Source organism: Anneissia japonica, unplaced genomic scaffold (genome assembly GCF_011630105.1).
Source record: "Anneissia japonica isolate Jap-2015-1 unplaced genomic scaffold, ASM1163010v1 scaffold1231_len1163931_cov198, whole genome shotgun sequence".
Classification (NCBI taxonomy): Eukaryota; Metazoa; Echinodermata; class Crinoidea; order Comatulida; family Comatulidae; genus Anneissia; species Anneissia japonica.
Window position 1 is genome coordinate 145,554 of NW_022728604.1, and position 17,556 is coordinate 163,109.

A 17,556-nucleotide genomic window follows, 5' to 3' on the forward strand; every position below is an offset into this window, starting at 1 on the left:
AGATACAGTATGTAAGTACTACATCAAACTATACATACAACCACCAAAACCACTACCGCTCACCATGTACCACAACTGTGACCAGAATTATCACCATCAACCTACTACTACAAACAGTGTCATATATCTAGGAGTCTTGAAATGAGGAGAACAAGTATTATTTTAGGGGTCATGCACACCCCCTAGATACACCCATGCTAGTATATACAAGTCTCCAAGCATCTTGCTGGTGATAATTCTGTCTCCAGGTTGGAATTGACTCAACCTTGGTATTTGTTGATTGTGAGATTATTGCAATCAACATACCAGCTTGAATACAACTGCCATAGCAACAGGAATGCACACTACATCTATAAACACGAAAACCACATCAATTTCAGACACAAACTAATTATAAAGAAATTACCACAGTACATTATTGCAAATTTTGGTCATTTGATGGCACATATAGCTGTTACCAACTTTAAAAAAAAAAAGTATTAGGGCACATAGAAAAAAAATGTTAGATTACCACTCCCATCTGTGCCAAAAATTTGGGAAATATTGATGAAGGAATAAAAAAAAAATTTTTTTTGCCGCAACATTTATTTCAACAACATAAAGAAAACAATGCAATTTTATGACTGGAAATACATTTTCTTTTAAAAAACAATGAAATTACCAGTTTTTATAAAATATATATCCCAATATTCTTGCTAAATAAAAACAGTCCCTCCCCCATCAATAAAAAATGTAATATCCTATTGTTCCGATTAAAAACAAAAACAAAAAAACAAACCGCTGCATCTATCACTTTAAAGAAAAAATAAATAACAAAAATAAATAAATATACTGGTCAGTTTGACCTTGCCTTGATTCAGATTAAATTGTTTTTTTTTCTATATCTCTATCAATTTCAATCTCAATCATATTTTATTGTCATTGTTATATTTATGTTTATATATTTTTCTTTTTTTATTTTTTTGAACAGAATAAATAAAATAAATAAATGTTCTAGTCAGTTTAACCTTCCCTTGATCGAAATAAAATTAGTTCTTTTCTTTATATTTGTTTATATATTTTTCTTTCTTTAATTATTGAACAGAATAAATAAATGTACTGGTCAGTTTGACCTTGTCTTGATCCAAACTAAACTGGTTCTTTTCTTTATATTTACATTTATATATTTTTCTTTTTATTACTGTTAAATAAATGTATTGGTTAGTTTGACGAAAAAATAATAAATCAACATTGACCTTGGTCATATTACTCAAGCCAGGGGCCCAAGTTCCTTTGAAATTGTGGGAGTCTCCTGGTAATCGGAGCGCTGCGCCACTCCCCCCCCCACCCCCCACCACAACTGGAGAAGAATTTCATTAAATCTGTATGCTTCTACTAACTGTGCCCCTTTATTATCATCTCTTATGGAAGTCAGGGTGAATTTGTATCATCATAAGCATCAAAACAAAATTAGACCTGCTAAGAAAGCTTGTTTAATAAGATCTCCTGGAAATTACTTTTTCCAATTTGAGATACCTGCCCAAGCTGACCAGTAAATTTAACTGAATAAAGAATATCCAGGCTGATTTCCCTGAGCATTCCAATGTGAACTGCGCAAATTATTTAAATCTTCCTTGAGTGCCAGCCAATACCACACACATCATTAAAATGGTAAATATCAATTAATATTACATTGATTGAGTAGTATTGGAAATTTCTACATTTGTTATAGTAATTAGTTTGATAATTACTTTGTTCAATGCTTGTTTTTATGTTTAGCTTTATGACCATCCTGGTTCTTCATTCACTCTGGTTTATTTTTAGGTCTTTACTGTTTTTTTTTTTTGTTTTTTTTTATGTCATTTTTCTTTTACTTTGTGCAACCATTTCTGTCACATTTTGTGTTGGAATACCTAATAAATGTCAATGTAATTCAATTCGATAAGATATTGAGAATCTATAAAAATGTTTAAAACTGTTGCTATCCTAAGTACTGTACAAAAAAATGAGATAAACTACAATATTGAATCAATAACATTGAAAGGATACTGTATGAGAGTAAACTAAAGTAGGTTGTCATAACATTAGCTTATCTTACATGAGAAGAACAAGCACTGTCTACTACTAACGCTAGCTAAGTCAAATAAACATACTCTACTCAGAGATCATTCATTATCTTGTTTAATATTCACTTATTTATTTATTAATTCATATTATTCATTTATTCAATTTTATTCATGATAGAAATTTTAATTGATATTCTGTAAATTTTAATTGATATTCTGTAAATATTCCATTTAATTATTAATTCAAATTATAATATTATATTGTGTTATAACTCATTGAAAATATTCACTAGTTCTAGTAAAGTCACTATTCTAGTATCACTGTGACATTATGTGTTTCAAATAATCTTCGAGACAAATGTGAAATGTCATTTGTCACAGTACATCATCCTCATATTTTATACTGATTCTAGAACTAGTGATCACTTGTGACATTAACCTGCATAATAAGCTTCCACTTATAGGTCGCCAGTCCTTCAATAGACACAATCACGGATCAGGATGTCTGAATTTCTGTAGGATTTGACCAGCAATACTTAATAGTTATTACTGTAGGATGTTTGAATTTTTGCAGGATTTTACCAATAGTGCCCAATAGTTATCAGGATTTTTGAATTTCTGCAGGATTTGACCAATAATACTCAATAGTTATCAGGATGTTTAAATTTCTGCAAGATTTGACCAATAATACTCAATAGTTATCAGGATGTTTGAATTTCTACAGGATTTAACAGATTACTCAATAGCTATCAGTATGTTTGATTTTCTGCAGGATTATTTGTTTGGTGATGTGAAAGTAAAAAAAAAACATAGTGGCACAAAATACTGGAGGGACGAGAAGCATAATATATCTTTTTTAATATTTGGCCTAACATCAATGTCAATGCACTTCGTTCAGAACGTTAATGTTCCAAAATGTGACAAGTATTAAGTTGGGTGTATATTTCATGAATATTTCCAATTACTGTACTGTAGTAAAACCTATAATAATAAGGATTCTTCATAATACATTATTTATTATTATTTCATTTCATTCAACAGCATAAACACCATTAACAATATAAATTACACAAGACAAAACATACATTTAAGAGGCTCCACATATCTAGTTGCATTATGAGTGGAGTGGAGTTGTTTTGGTCAGAAGACTTCGACAGGAATTTGTTAGAAAGGTTGCATCTTATGGCACGGTGTTTGTGCTGTAACATCTCGTAAAGATTGAATTGAGATGGCTAAAGAATTTACCTGCCTCAAATGAACTACCAAATTAATTGCCTTCATTAAATAAACAAGATTACACACAATTGGAACAATTCAAATTAGGAGACAAATAAAACACTGATTATTGGCAATAAATGCTGGTCACGCATTTCTTTTCTACAGCTTAATGTATATTAACAGACACGTAAATCAATCCTCAAAACACTGTATGTTGGAAAATCTAGGGAAAAAAACACTCAAAAAGGAAATTAAAAATCACTAAATTGCTCAGAAGGATAAAAAAGTCATCAAATTTTAATGAGACACTAATCAAAACAGTTCTACTTTCAATGTCTTGCAGATATTTTAATACAAATAATTGTAATTCTATTATTAATGGTTTTCAGTTTTTTTTTTATAAAAAATATTCTTAAATTCATCACTATTCTAGTCAATCAATTAAAAAATGTATAAAAATTGTAAGAATGGTTTCAGTTTATTGATTATTGTTTTTTAGATTTTTACCACATGGGATGCATTTGAAATATTACACCAAAATAAATTAAATACAGTAATTAAAAGCTGTACTGCAGAATCAGTGATTATTTACATGACTACTGTTAATACTTGATACACAGCTAGTTTGAATAAAGATTGAATGGCAAATTATTGACCAAGGTAATCTTGTAACCACCTAAGTTCATTAATTAAATATTATTACTTAGGTAACTGACCTCAACACAATTATGGAAACTATGAAATTCAAAATCGAACTACTTCAAAGAGCTACAGAAATGTCAATTTTTACTATGGCTCGGAAAGTTGGACACTAACAATCAATGGAAGCCAATGGCATTTGAAATAAAATGCTACCAAGGTCTGTTACAAGTCCATTACAGTAGCGATAGGCATATAGGCTGTTAAATTGTTATCTAGGTATTTTTTACGTATTTGAATTAATTTCACGCAATTTGGCCTTTGGCCACGATATGTTATCGTATCAGACATTAGACTAAAGTGGTAATCACTGTCTTTTTTCAATATCAGAAGAAATCAACACAGAAATAGGGCTCTTCAATAATTGGTATATTATTGTAAATGGCAAGCAATTTGGCCTTTGGCCACAATATGCTATCATATCAGAGATCACAATAAAGAGACAGGTTCTGGCAATTTTTTCCCAAATTAGAAGAATTCAACATCATTAGATGTTATAAAGAGGTGTACAGTAAATTATTGGTTTGGATGTGTCACATGCAGGATGAGCACAGAAAAAAAAACAAAAAAAAGGCAGACCTCCAGAAAACTGTCTACCTTACAGAATGGACAGGCTAAATATAATTTTAAGGATGAAAAAATATAAGACTAGGAGAATGACGACATAACTTTGTATGACCTAGGTTCAAGGAAGAAGACTTAAGGGGACACTTTTGGGACCAAATGTGTCCCCTTATTAGGGGTGCCCCAGAATAGGGGTTGGCTGTAGTGTTAAAAGATATACTTTTCATCATTTCTTGGCAAAAAGTGTCCCCTTAGTAGGAGTATCCCAAAGGAGGGGTTCTAATCTTACAGTGTTATACAGTACATCTGGTTTTTTTTAGCCGGCATTCGACTATGTTGCAACTGTAAATGAGAGTTACATTATTCTTATGACGTGCTAATGCAACATAATTTTCTTAGTATTGTTTTTCCCTATAACCATTATCACCATGACCATCATAATCACTATGATTCTAGGAACTCCAATAATGTTTGTCAATTCATCATTTAGTCATCATACCTAACCTTATTATCCTCACAACATCTCTATAAATCATTATCAAAATCAATCACATTCAGTCAGGATCCAAGCCAAACCTGCCAGCCTATAATAAAGTAACATTGTCTACTTCATGAATACTTACCTGGATAAACCGACTAATTGCCTATTCTTTCTCACACGAGAAACACCCCTCGAAAAATAATAGAACAGTCGACTCCTGGCGCCAAGCACAAGCGGCCCGGCAACCATGCAACTTCCTCATTCTTTTTCGAGGGGTGTTTCTTGTGTGAGAAAGAATAGGCAATAAGTCGGTTTATCCAGGTAAGTATCCACTCATAGACTACCAACATCACCATTGATTTGTGTAATCTAGTTATACCTTGGAGTTCTTTTCCATACAAAATATATACAACTGATTTATCTATTATTATTATGACCTTGAAAAACAAATGTACTTATAGAATGGGAAATACTCAATTAAAAGTAGAATAGTGTTTTTAACAAGGCCGTGAAGACATTGTAAATTAACAAAACTGAAAATAAAACAAACAGGCAAAAATTGAATAATAAACGAATTACAATATAAAATCATTAACTAAACTCAATCTTAAATACACTCATTTATACTGTTAATAATTTTAATAAAATTTTAGATTCATTTGAAAATTAGAAATTGTATTCAAGGTTTTGAGGTCTCAAGGTATTACACTGAAGAGGTTAAAAATCATACAAACGGTCAATAATCAATTTTGGGAAAACTCAGAATTGTGAATAATTTATTGGATGGGATGAAGTACATGATGGCCTAAGGTCTGATTGAAATGCATTAAAAAATATAGCAGAGACGAATCTTCCCTCGTTCTGATCCATTCAGACAACGCAAGGTTTCAAGAGTACAGTCTAATTTCTCAATGGCATATCAAATGACTGTTGTTCAAGCAGTATTCAGCAGAAGTACAAGGCAAGAGCGCTAATTACATTAGTTAAATTAGGTCTACTTTACCCAAAAAATATACAACTCCTCATTGCCAACCAATTATTTTGTTTTTGATTGATTATCATTATTGACTGTTGCTATGTAATATATTGACCGTTGCTGAGTGATGCTGACCATCCCTAGACACTGTGATTATTGCCTGTGAATCCATTAAACTTTCTTTTGAGAAAATACATTTATAATGATGGGGGCACAATTGAAAGATAAGGAGAGCTTAATTATTTTCTGATATTCACAATTCCCTGCCCTGGATATGTGACTTTCACTATCTTGCAGAGAAAAACACATCTACAAAATAATATGTGTATTTTTTTAAAACTACGCTTATGTTACCATTGCAACTAACTAAACTGACATCTGATCTGTGGTAACCAGTTGGCGATTAACAACAATTGTGAGTCACACGATTAGAGACGACAAAAAATCTAGCGATCAATTTTTTTTGTCAGCATAATATAAAAATGATTAAAGGTCGAACTTTAAAATCCACACTGAACAGTAAGCAGTCAAAATATTAAATCAAGCTAATTACAAGATTTTTATTTGTGAATTACATTCAAAGTAATAATTAATAATTTTGTTTTGTTTTTTAGTATATTTTGACCATTACTTCAGATTGTTGTTGTTGTTGAAGGTTGCCATCAGCAAGAGACAAATCTAGCTGTCATTACAATGCAAGAAAAGCACCTTACTAAATTTATCACCACCTTTCTCATCCAACAAACTTCCTCAGCCTATCTTAGCGTATTTAGAGGGGATTACATTAGCTTAAGAACTCATCAAGCGCTAAATTATCGTAAACGTTCGTAAAATAAACATCCTATAAAATATCTAGATTTGACTTCACAACACGAGTGTGAAATAAATGATCATAAATGACAGAAACTTTGCGTGTCGATGAATCCAACTACAAGGAACGAACATCAACAATGAATCTATTCTACAGCAATATACAGTGACTACTGTATCTCCTCAGAATAATTTTAATCTTAGGCTTTACAACTTAGTTTAAACATTCAGCATCAACTCTAAATAGAAAATAATTTTATTTGTGTATAATTTTTAATTATTACAATTTCAACAAAATTTAAATTGAAGTTGAATCTTATTAAGTAATAATTAATTAAATATTTTAGATTGTTACCATAATTTAAGTTAGTTGTTTTAAGTAGTTAAGATTAATTTTAGCTGTAGTTAAGATGTCCTGGGTATGAAGTTAAAATGCATCCACTCAAGCTACTGTAGACTAACTGGCAACCTCAGCAGCAAAAAAAAAAAAAAAAATAGCTTTAAAACAAAGGGCGGATAAATTCCTCGGAGTTAACGGTCAAACCATGAGTAGTTTAACATGTGGGATTAGTATTACTTTCTTGTTTTTTCATGTTTATGTTAAGCGCATAGAGGTTTCCATAATATGCGTTCTATAAGTCAACCATTATTATTATTATTGTTATTAATTACCTAGGTAGATCACAAGTAAGCAGACATGAATAGATTCTAAAGCTCAATAATCTATCAAATTTTATGTTAGCGAATTTTGAGATTTGCCCATATATGTGTATGATATTCAGGGTTTAATTTGGCCATAAATAATATTTTGCAATTTGGCTAATTTGGTATGAAAATAATTAGCCAAACAGAAATTTGATTAGCCAAAACAAAAGAATATAAGCAATAATAACTTCAATTCCATTAGCTTTTTGGTTAATTTTGAATGAAAATATTTAGCAAAATTCAGCTTTTATTAGGATTTGGCTATTTGGCTAATGGCAGCATAAACACTGATATTGATATGACATTATCATGCCCATATATCGTCACCATTTCACTAAATGACACAAACTTAAAAAATCATATTTTTTCAATTTTTTCTTTCTTTGATTATGTACATCAAACTTTATTATTATAATAACTATAATTTTTAATAGTGGTATTACACTAATAAGCTAATTAAGCTAATAAGCAGTTGCGCACAAACCGAGAAAAATTGATTTTTCGTTTTCACGAACAGAGACAAACTTTCATTGGGTTATTAAAAGACGTGCGTGCGGCGTTGCAATCGTTGTGATCGCTAGGTAAGGCCTAGCTTGGCTAGGGCTAGATGTAAAAATTAGATTTCCCCAGCTTATCTAGGCATACCAGTACCCTTTTTGCAGTATAACTTGGGATAGGTCTATACATGTGCATCAAATGTGGAATTATTCGTAAAAACACAATGATTAAAGCAGGATAAGCCGAGATTGTAGGCCTGTTTTCACCCTTGACTACAATGGTTAACACATAGCTAAAATACAGTTTGTGCAAGTTTGTGTCTTAACAACGGGGGCGCGTACAGCACGTACCATTTTTCACGAAGAGACACAAACTTCACTCTACGTGTAAACAACATATGCTGTGTTTATTCTGATCGTTTTCACGAACAGACACAAACTGTTCATGCTAATTAACAGGTTGATTAAAGTTAAGAAATGAAAAATAAATTACACATTTGGATTTGGATGCTTTATCTTTAAACATATGTAAAAAATATTCAAAATTCCGTTATCTTGATAGTAAAATTTACAGATTTGTGAAGTAGTCTACTTCAAATGCGTTTTTCTCAAAACGTTGTTTTCGTCGAAATTGAAGTTTGTGTCTCTTCATGAAAACGGTGAATATATGTGCAATTATTCACACAAAATTCTGTCACATAAAGTTTGATAGCAAGGGAAAAAAAATAATGTACCTCATTAGTTTTTTTCATGCTATAATGGTGAGATGCAGATATTAGGCCTACCAATTAGTAAATAATTATATGAACATTAGTGAGTTTTGCCTGTTGTCCTGTCTGCTGCTAGCATAGAAGTATGACATCGAGTAATACAGTGTGAGCAAGGTTTGGAAAAATTATGTTAATACAGGAAGTATTAAATCAAATTAATTAGCCAATTAGCCAACAAACTCTATGTGCATTTTTTTTTTCACTACAAAAAAAAAAAGAATATAGAATCTCTTGTCCTGTAATTCTGCTAGTATGCAAATTTGTGGAAATTACATAACGTTATCAATATAAAGGGGGAAAAAACAGTTTTCAGATATTTTATACTTAAATGAAAATATTTGATGGTAATGGTAATGGTAGGATATTTGTAGAGCGCCTTCCACAATAAAATTGCCTCAAGGCGCTGACAGTATACAGACTTAAGTCGGATTGGAAAAAAGATAGAATTTCAAAAATAAATAAAGAATAAAAAAAGCAAACAAGCCGTTCTAGTAATGATGTCAGATGGCGGCCAAAAAACAAACCACAAACACGAAAGGAAAAGGAGATACCACTCTTAATGTTGAGATGGTAGAAATTTTAAGAAATGGAACAACAAAGAATCTATTTCAAAGCTGATTAAAAGTACCATAAGCACCATAATCTTAAGATTACCTAGCAAGTAATGCAAGAAAAATAAACAAAAAGACAAACAATTAAATTTAAACGAAGTGTATAATTGCCCTTGACTAGACTTAAGGATAGGGTTGGAAGAAGAGCACCCTCTCTAACAACCACAACAATTCTATGCAAACAAATAAGTGTTCTAGAAACTAAAAAAAAATTGACTATCAGAGTAGTTGACAATCGTCAACTGTGCAAAACAAAAGTAGGACCCTAGAGAAAAAAGACAAAATTAGGCCTAATAAAATTTAACTATTTATAAATTACTTCATTTTTTCTCTACTATAATAGCTAGATTGCTCATTGGCTTGTTTTAGTGAAGCCACCGGACACATTTGCAAATTATACTAAAGTTGCGTACTGGTCTGGTAAAGTTTTTGTTGCCATTTGTTTAAATTTGAGTTAAAAATAACGATTCTTACAATACATTAATAAAAATTTTAATTTTTTTATGAAATGTTTTTTTTCACATCCTCTAATTATTAAACGAGCTTGTTTGTGCTGTTGCGCTCTTAGTGATTATGTCACTATAACAACACGACTTCGCTCGCGCTTTTGTAAACTACATAAACAGGTGCGTCGAGTAGTTGGATGAATTGAAAAAATTCCTTACGTTAAACTAAAATTTATTATTAAAAGTATTGCAAGAATCATTATTTTTAACAATAAAAATGCCAAAAGAAACGTGTCACTTGGGTTTCCCAACATGGCGTTGGTAGCTTCACTTTCTTCTGTATAATGACTGGCCAATGAGCAATCCAGCTATAATTATAGTAGAGATAAGTTGGCCAGACATCGAAAGGAGGAGGGCAGTGTTGGTGGTGATTTTGCCATATCATATTAGATAAAGTGCAACAAAGCTAAGTACCTACTATCTACAACCAATTATGAATACATTATTTGCCTGATGAAAAATTACAGCTGAGTGGCATCAGGTCTGTAGCATGGCTTAACATACACATTACGTAAATTATAACAATCAATTTACAAAAGATACAGTACAGTATCGCTCTTGGTAGAACACTTCAATCTTGGAAGTACTATGTACCACATTAATATTAAATAAAGGTTTTCCTTGGCCATGGTTAGCAGATAATTTGCACAATTATATTAACAGAGTATGCAGTACAAACAAGATGTATTGTCATATGGTAGTGCATATGATTAAGGTTAACATGAGAAGGCAGGCAGCAGGATACACAATTACACAGCAGGCTTAATGCTACACTTTACTATGTAATGAACAGTGGAAAGCAGACACTATTACCTATTACTACATAATTTAAATGATATAATAATGATTATTGTATTTTTTACACTTTACCAGTATGCTGCAGGTACTGTGCATTCATAACTACTGGTCTACGAGATCCCATTCACTTTTTAAATCCTGTCATGAAACACATTTATTTAACATCCACTTCAAATAATTCTCTTTTCTTCTTGCTTTCTCTTTTGACAGCGTCATAAGCGCATTTTCGCGGATATGGCGCTATACAAATTGACAGTATTATTATTATTATTATTATTATTATTATTATTATTATTTATTTATTTATTATTATTATTGTTTTTCAAAATTAAAAATAGATTTATAAAAAAAGTGACAAAAAAAAAAAACAAACACCAAAAAAAAAAAAAAAAAACCAAAAATAAGTGTTACATTTATAAGAAATGCATTCTATTAAACTAGTGTAGTTTCAACATTGATCAAGTCTTAGAGAGTTAAACATGGGCAGAGGAAATTGCTTAAAAGTATTTATTATAGATTACTTGAATTTCCTTGATACAAAATCAATAGTTACTGGGGCAAATTCAACCTAAATATTGACTGGTTTTGTGAACACCTGATAATTGGATAATACATTGGAAACATGATTAAAGTCAATAGTACATTGATGTGTCATCAATGTTATGATATCTCCTCTGAAAAGCAAATTTTTTTGAGAATATTTGTTACGTAATATATAAATTTGCTATAGCGCATAAATAAAATCAAATGCGCTGTTTAGATAGTACTGTAAAACAGAATTAAAAATTTGAAAAAAATGTGTTTTGAGACAGTGTTTGAAAATGTTGAGAGAAGGAATTTGTAGTTCTTGAAAAGAGGTTTATCACTGATGGATCCGAGTCTCCATTAAAATTCTAATAATAAAATAATAATCATAATAATAATAATACTGTAATAAATCAAACATTTACGTCAATATCATAAAACTGAAGTGAAAATCGAAGGCGGTATATGCGTTGGATGTTGAAGAGAAATTATTAAAATCTAGCAGCTAGCATTAAAAATAGTGACAGATGGTAAACTAACGATGAGTTTAGATAGGGATTTTCAAAAAAATTTTGCCGAAAATAAAAATTATTTGTCGTCATAGAATTTACTGATGTTTGTTCCAGGTAAAACTAGCTAATTATGGTTGTCGATGTACAGTATGAAAACAAATAATGGGTATATTTTGAAAGGAGTTAGTAGGTAAGTATTGTTGTTTTAGTTACAACAAAAGTATAACATTATTTCACTTTTTTGTTTTAATTCTTTTGTGAATGCTACCATGCATTCTATGGGTAGTGCCATAAAGTAGAATAAACTAAATATACTACATCCAGAATAAAAAAAAGTTATCTGTATGCTAATTATTAATAATCATTTCCTGCTATTGTTCTTTGTAGTGGATACCGGTACTTACAATTTAAGTTTAATTACAGTAAGTTAATAATTTTACATTTTTGTTTTAATTTTTAAAAATTATTTTAAGACTATACCACAGTTTGTGAGTGCTACTGTACGTAGCATGCTAAGGCTAGTGCCATCAAGTAGATTAAACTAAGTATTGCATCCAGAATAAAGAAACATTATACTATTCTATTATTTTCTGCTACCTTTTCAGTGGATACCGGGTACAATTGACGCTTCAAGAGCAAGTTACAGTACAATAAAAGGCAAAAATAAGAAAATGTTTTGTTGCCAAGGAACACAGATTTTTGACAATAATGGCTGTTCAGGTTTATTCTGTACAATACAATACAATGGTAACAATAGGACTAAAATCCACATATTAAAGCTTTAAGTCAGGGTCTGGAGGGAAAAAAATTGTATACTGTATGTTCGACAACTGAAGACGCAAAAAGCATATTTGATGAACGGCTGGGAACGGTTAATGAGATACAGATTTTTTTAATATTTAAAAACTGGTGAAAAAACGTGGGAAAAGGGTGGTTAAACTCCTTTTTCCTCAGTTTTCATATATTCAAAAAGCTGTATCTCATTAACTGTTCCAGAGTTTTTCGTCAAAAATTCTTTTTGTGTCTTACTGTAAAAAATCAGTTGTACAACATATCAAAAATTTGTTCCCTCCGAAGCCTGACTTTAGACCAGTCTTTTGAACCATCACGCAAGCTTATTGGCCTTCTGTTTGGTAAAGAAATATTGGCCTACTTTTGTAAAAAAGAAAAAGAGCACCAACCTTTGAATTTAAATGGTTTTGCGTTGGTCGGGCTTGAGCAACATCATTTTTTTGTGTGTTTTTTTTTTTTTTGGCTTAATTGCAGTATTTATAGTGGCAAATTTCTATAAAGGCTGAGCATATCGTGGTGCTGACTTGTGGAACAATATTGATGAGGAGCAGATTCCTAGCATTATAGACTGACATTTTTAAAGCATTTTCAAATTTTAAACGTAAATAAATAATTTTTTTTAGTTCAGTAATTATATTAGTATTAAACTACTAAAATAATTTACAATTATATTATAGTTACTTAAATTATTAGTTATTTATCAAGTTAAATTAATAAATACTTTAAAAAAAAGATGGGACCTATATTCAGTGAAATACTAGAATAATTTTACAATTGGAATTCTGATTTTATGCATTGACTTTCACCCTCAATTTTTTCACTGCTTGCATTAAAACTGAAGCCAATAAAAATACATTAGAAAAGACATTGAGTTATTGGTGCTATTTTTTGGCAGTGTTTTGTACAACATCAATGTCTGTGTTAGGCTATACTGCAACAATAAAATTCAAAATTTGAATTACCTACTTTGTATAAAATAGTCAGGCATTTATATTGCATTATTTCATCAGGATAACAACATACTGGAATGATGTTGCTTACAAAGTTTCAAAATCCAAATAGATAAACATGTTTTGCAAAAAAATGATCTTTCAGAGCCTTTTGAATTGATGCACTAGGCCTAGTTTCTTGAACAGTATGATTCCAGATCTTAGGCTCACTGCACATAAAACTAGAGTGAACTTTTTTTCAAGTGTAATAATTCATTTGAAAAATAATGCATTTAAAATTGTTTTTTTGTTGTTGTAATTAATAACTTTATAATAATAATGGTCATATATATAGTGCCTTTTTCTCGCAGTTACAAAGCGCTTGCCTTTGCAATATAAATCAAAATAGATTTTTTTCTTAAATTTATTCCCAATGCCTGTACATGTGAGTAATGTTTCTGTTGGATTGTTGATTATAAAATAATATAAAAAATAGTAAATCTGGGTTTATTTAAATGAGTGCCATCTATGGCAGATTAAACTAATTAAAACTAACCTGAAAAAAATGCACACATTGCTGCTTGTTTTCAAACCCTTTTTCAAAAAAGTTTTAAAATGTATGTAATTGATAAAAACATAATTTTCCAAATAATAACAATGGTATTCACGCTGTTTATCAACAGTGACGTCCAGCAATGACTCACACAGGTCAAACAACAGTGAATTTGCATGAAAATCACGCCGATGATCTATGTTGACACCGCTGCGATGCAGAGGTAAGTGAGTAGGTCATTGCAGTTACTGATCTGTTATGCGGAGTTCCTAACTCCGTCCACAAGGACACTTAACACCTACATCAACAGATAAACAAGCCATGTAAACAAGGCTATAAAGCTCTGTCCACACTATCAAATTTTATTTGAAAAAAACTGTTGTATGCCCATATATATATATAGTCATGATGTGCCTATATATGGTCATGATGTGCCTATATATGGTCATGATGTGATGTCATCATGACCATATTTAGGCATGTCACATGTTTCTGCCAATAAAATTTGATAGTCTAGACAGGCCTTTACTGTACTGTTTGCCCTTTAACCAGAAGCAAATGTAAAACTGTAAAGGAGTAACACAATCAAATTTACCTGCATGAAAAATAACTTTAGCGGGGACTTTTGCAGCCCATGTCTAAACTTGGCAACAGGACAACATGCGAACAAAGTGACAGAGTTTAGTTTTTCATACTAATTAAGACGCAAAAGAGAATCGTTGATACAAAATATTATCCAACATACTGTATATCAAAATCACACAACCTCCTGATTCTATGAATATTTTTTAAGTAGGCCTATTGTTAATGATGAGATTATTTTCTGATAATTCTCGAGAGACTAGGCGGCATAAGCTTAAGTTCAAAGCAGGGCTAAGCTAGTTTTAGATTTAAACTAAAAACCGAAAGATCCACTAATTAATCTCAGATAAGATAGTATAATACATAATCTATGTACTGAAAAATGCATGCCATTGTGTCGGATTCAATATTTCAACATTAATTGTGTCATCATTATCACTCCTTGTCCGCTCCATTGTTATTTATAATTAAATTATTATTATTATTATTATTATTATTATTATTATTATTCAAACTCAAATTCATTCATCAAAACCTTCACAAGAAGATAAAACATACCATTAATTAAGGCTACACATTAATTAAATTATTAAATAATGAAAACACTATGAAGAGAAGTGTCCTGCATAAATAAGTGACCAATACCAATAAGATATAATATTATAGACCTACTGTATATAATTATAAGTCAAGATATATAAATAAGACAATAATAATATTATTATTATTATGATTATTATTATTATATTATTATTATTATTATTATTATTATTATTATTATTATTATTATAATTATACTGTTAAATTTGGCTAAGGCTAAGCCTATAATCATCGGGTAGTCACCTAGGCAATCACTCGGCGAAATTTCTGGTGAGATTCATCGTGTAGGGCCTAGCCTTATAATATAGGCCTAAATAGAGGTAGCCTAGAGCCAGAGAGAGGGAAGTTTCAGAGAGATAGAAGAGCGGCAGGGCCTCCGTCTTCACCTGGCCCTGGGGTCTACCGTCTTACCGCTAAAAAGTACAAAATACAACAGGATCAGCAAACAATTTAAATGCTGAAAGTGCACTCAATTATACTAACCATTGTTCATAAATAATTCCAGGTATACTAACAACCACTGAACTGTATACTACATCATCTATGATCCGACGTTACTCGCTCCTGATGCTAGGCCTAGGCTAGGCTCTACTTCCCCTTTCCATCGCACAGTGTTACCCGATGACTACTGCTGCCGACTCAGTTCATAATAAATAGAGGTCATCAAAACTAAAGGTCATTCCCATGACTACAGCAACGCCACCAGTCTCGTTGCTCAGGTTTTGTGAAATGGTTGCCGAGGATACGATTATAATAAACAAAAGATGTATAATACGATCCCATGTGTGTCAACAAACGGGATTCACGATAAGTGCAATCGCCAGTGAGAATTGAAATCAATGAAATGTCATGGTGTCAGAATGTTATGAAAATAATGGTCGATGATAACGCAGAAATTAATGGACGATGATCTACATAATGCGCATTGACCTAAAAGTAATAAAAAAGACTGCGAAAAGGTGCAGCAAAAAAAAAAAATAATAATAATTCGTTCTAATTCCGACGACAAGGGAAATCTAGGACAGGCATAACATACAGATAAACGAACGTAATTCTATTAATTAACAATTAAACAAATTTAAAACTCTTCCTGGTAACTGACATGATAAACTTTTTTATCTATAAAGTAAGGGTAGTTGATATTTCAATGATAAGACAAACAAAACACTTAATTTTCTGATTTTCTAGATGAAAGACAATATTAAAAGGGTATCCGCAAATTGTTTATAGGTTTTATCTATATGGCCATTATTTGTTTTCTAGTTTTCTTTACTTAAATACAACTAAGCAAATTGTTTTCTAGTTCTCAACTGAAGGGTAATAATCTTACTTAACTACAACTAAGCAAATTCAAATATTTAATTTTTAAGTTCTATAAGTTATTATTAATAATTAAAATGTTTTTCTTTTCAAATCAAGTCTGTCAAAGTACCTGACTTGAGTAAGACTGAAATAGATACCTAATAAACACTAACAAAATTTAACTTGTTAAATTGTATTTTCTTAATCAATTTTCCTAGATTTTTAAAGATGTACTGTCCCCTGAAAATGACAAAAAAAAATTTGAAAGATGTATTGAATATAACATATGTTTAGTACCACGAATTTTATACTCGATAATGATAAAAATAATAAAAACACTTCCAGTGACTGAAAGTGTCTATCATTTTTAGCTGTAAAATTGTGGGTAAACACTAATTAATATTATCTTATCTTATGTTCAAGTTGATAATTATATGTCATTTCAAATGAGAAAGTTAATCTGAAACATGATTTTCATGATTTTTTGGTATTTTTCATTGGAAAATAATGCATTATTGTATTGTAGGAGATACAAGTGATTCTGAGTTATAGTAAAATATTATTTGCTTAGGTTGCCTTATTCATTATATATCGGCAGGGAGATGTAAACGATTGTTTACGTCTCCCTGGTATCGGTAGGCCTATGTAATTGTCAGGCGCCGTGTCATGTCTGATTTAAAGAAATGGAAAACCAGAGAGGAGAGATCAGTGGAACTAAAACAAAGGGCAAAGCCTCCTGATGATGAGGAGCTGTAAACTAGCCTAGCGCCATCTATTGACAGGTATGACAGGATTTTGGGATTGGCTCAAAGTTTTGGTTGAGAACACTGGGGATTAGGCCTAGCTCTGAGATTCTACAGATTGTGTTTCTGCATCACACAGTAAGTTTAATTATTATTCACATTCATTTATAATATCCCTGTATTTTTCGGCCCCTGCTGGGGATAGGCCCCTCTATATCTAGTCTAGGTCTAGGCCAGCCACAACTGATCGACCGCTGTGACGTGATATCTATCTGACTGCTAATTCCTACAGACCTGGCCTAGCCTAGGCCCTAAGCATAGGCCTAGGCCTAGATGCT

At 31.2% G+C, this 17,556-nt stretch overlaps 1 protein-coding gene across 2 annotated transcripts in view; it reads right to left on the reverse strand.

Moving 5' to 3' along the window:
* LOC117114401 (serine/threonine-protein kinase NIM1-like) overlaps positions 1 to 15,820 on the reverse strand; it is a 39,680-nt gene extending 23,860 nt beyond the window's left edge. For both annotated transcript variants that reach the window (XM_033258063.1, XM_033258064.1), the window contains exon 1: positions 15,657 to 15,820. The gene's annotated coding sequence lies outside the window, so the exon portion shown is untranslated. The remainder of the gene's footprint in view (positions 1 to 15,656) is intronic.
* Positions 15,821 to 17,556: the final 1,736 nt, after the last annotated feature.